This window comes from Arachis ipaensis, chromosome B05 (assembly GCF_000816755.2).
Source record: "Arachis ipaensis cultivar K30076 chromosome B05, Araip1.1, whole genome shotgun sequence".
NCBI lineage: Eukaryota > Viridiplantae > Streptophyta > Magnoliopsida > Fabales > Fabaceae > Arachis > Arachis ipaensis.
Window position 1 is genome coordinate 11,867,253 of NC_029789.2, and position 3,275 is coordinate 11,870,527.

The window sequence follows — 3,275 nt, forward strand, 5'->3', positions numbered from 1 at the left end:
ATACAGTGAATTAAATTTTTTTATTTTTTTATTTAAAAGGATAAAATATAATTTTTTATTATATATTTTATAAGTAAGATAAAAAAAATATGAAAAAAATAAAAAAATTAAATATTACATTTTATACTTTTAAGTTTCAATTGAAAAAAAAATTGAGAAAATTGATTTTGTCTCTTTCTCTATATAATTTCACTACGTATTGTGATATCAATAAAAAGAATTAACATAATTTTTCACTAGTTTAAAATCCTTACAAGCATGGAAATCTAATTACACGAAAGTTTAACTTTTTATTTTATAGTATCATTTCACAACATTTAAAATTCAATATAAATGACTCGATCTTTTTCTTTTTATGTTAGGAACAGAATATTCTTAATGTAACTCATTAATAGTTAGGGATGGTAATAGATAGAATAAAATAGAGTTTATATTCAATTCTAATTTTATTAGTAAGTTGATATTTTATTAAAATTTAATTTTATGTTTGTTACAACCTAGCCCACATATAACATGGGCTGACTCGACCCACGAACCACCCGACCCGAACGGTCGGGTGTGAGGCGTTCAATTACCGACCAGGACACGCGTCCTGGACAGCTCTCTACTACAGCTGTGTAAGGAAGCTTTGAGGAAGGTGGGTTCTGTCCTTGTGGGATCCGCTTCTGACACGGTATATATGGGGAGGGTCCTACCCCTCCCCCAAGGTACGTCACATACCATCCTCACATCTTTCGCCTACACACTTGACTGACTAGAGCATTGGAGTGTCTTTGCAGGTGACACCCCCTTCTCCACACGAAGAGTTCGGAACATCGGCTACTGATGAGCGGATAATTTATACGCTTTTTGGCATTGTTTCTAGGTAGTTTTTAATATGTTTTAGTCACTTTTTATTATATTTTTATTAGTTTTTAAATAAAAATCACATTTCTGGACTTTACTATGAGTTTGTGTGTTTTTCTGTGATTTCAGGTAATTTTTGGCTGAAATTAAGGGAGCTGAGCAAAAATCTGATTCAGGCTGAAAAAGGACTGCAGATGCTGTTGAATTCTGACCTCCCTGCACTCACAGTGGATTTTCTAGAGCTACAGAAATCCAAATGGCACGCTCTCAATTGCGTTGGAAAGTAGACATTTAGGGCTTTCCAGAAATATATAATAGTCCATACTTTGCTCAAAGATAAATGACGTAAACTGGCGTTCAACGCCAGTTCCATGTTGCATTCTGGCGTTAAACGCCAGAAACAAGTTACAAGTTGGAGTTAAATACCAGAAATAGGTTACAACCTGGCGTTTAACTCTGAAAACAGCCTAGGCACGTGTAAAGCTCAAGTCTCAGCCCCAGCACACACCAAGTGGGCCCCAGAAGTGGATTTCTGCACTATCTATCTTAGTTTACTCATTTTCTGTAAACCTAGGTTACTAGTTTAGTATTTAAACAACTTTTAAACTCACAAGGGTTGGGCGTAGTGACAGACGCAAAAGGATCAATGGATCCTATTCCAGTATGAGTGAGAACCGACAGATGATTAGCCGTGCGGTGACAGCGCACCTGGACCATTTTCACTGAGAGGACGGATGGTAGCCATTGACAACGGTGATCCACCAATACACAGCTTGCCATAGGAAGAACCTTGTGTGCATGAAGAAGAAGACAGGGAGAAAGCAGAGATTCAGAAGACAAAGCATCTCCAAAACTCCAACATATTCTCCATTACTGCATAACAAGTATTTAATTCATGCTCTTTTATTTTTCGCAATCCAAACTGATAATTATAATTGATATCCTGACTAAGAATTATAAAATAACCATAGATTGCTTCAAGCTAACAATCTCCGTGGGATTCGACCCTTACTCACGTAAGGTATTACTTGGACGACCTAGTGCACTTGCTGGTTAGTGGTATGAGTTGTGAAAAGTGTGATTTACAATTTCGTGCACCAAGTTTTTGGCACCGTTGCCGGGGATTGTTCGAGTTTGGACAACTGACGGTTTATTTTGTTGCTTAGATTAGAAAAAATTTTTCTTTTTGGTTTAGAGTCTTCTATTATTGTTTTTGGTTGAAATTATTTTTTTTAAATCCTTATTTTCTCTTTTTAAATTTTTCAAAAAAATTTTTAAACTAATAATTGAGTTTTTCTGTTTGAGTCTACTGTCATGTTTTAAGTTTGGTGTCAATTGCATGCTTTTCTTTGTCTTTCAATTTTCGAATTGCATGTTCTTTGTTCTTCCTTGATCTTCAAGTTGTTCTTGTCAATTTTTCTTATTTGATCTTTAGTTTTCTTGTTCTGTGTCTTTTCTTGTTTTTCTTGTGCTTTTTCAAAAAATCAGTTTTCAAAAAAAATAAATATATATTTTATTTATTAAATACCTTATTAAAACACGTTAAATTTATAGCTCAATTGGCTAGAACGTTGTGCTTATGTTCTCGGTAATTGGCTATCTTCTTTTTAAAATTTTTTCAAAAATAATTTTTCTTTGAATAAATCTTGTGCCAAACTTTAAGTTTGGTGTTCTCCTGTTAACTTTTCTTTAGTTTTCAAAAATTTTATTTTGGTTTTCTAAAAATTTTAAGTTTGGTATTCTTTCTTCATGTTCTTGTTGTTCTTATGAGTCTTCAAAGTGTTCTTGAGTCTTCCTTGTGTTTTGATCTTAAAATTTTTAAGTTTGGTGTTCCTTGGTGTCTTTCCTCCAAATTTTTGAAAATAAGGAGCATTAGATCTAAAAATTTTAAGTTTTGTGTCTTTTTATTGTTTTTCTCTTTCCTCATTGAATTCAAAAATATCTTTTTCCTTTATTTTAATTGATTTTTCGAATTTTCCTTTTAAAAATTCAGATTTTATTTTAAAATTTTTTATTTTATCTTATCTTAGTTTTAAAATTTCAAAATTCAAATCTTTTTCAAAAAAATCATATCTTTCTTCAAAATCTTATCTTATCTTATTTCAAATTCAAATTTCAATTTTCAACTTTCAAAATTCAAAATTCATATTTTAAATTTAAAATTTCAAAATTTAAAATTTCAAAATTTAATTTTCAAACTTAAAAATCAAATCTTTTCAAAATTTAAATCTCTTTCAAATCCTTATCTTGTATTGTTGACTTTTTCAAAATTCAAATTTTCAAATTTCAAAATTCAAATTTCAAATTTCAAAAATTTAAAATTCAAAAGTTTAATTTTCAAATTTAAAATTTAAATTTTCAAAACTTCCTAACCACTTTCTCTCTCTTCATTTTTCGAAAATCCTTACCCCTTATTTTTCAAATCTTTT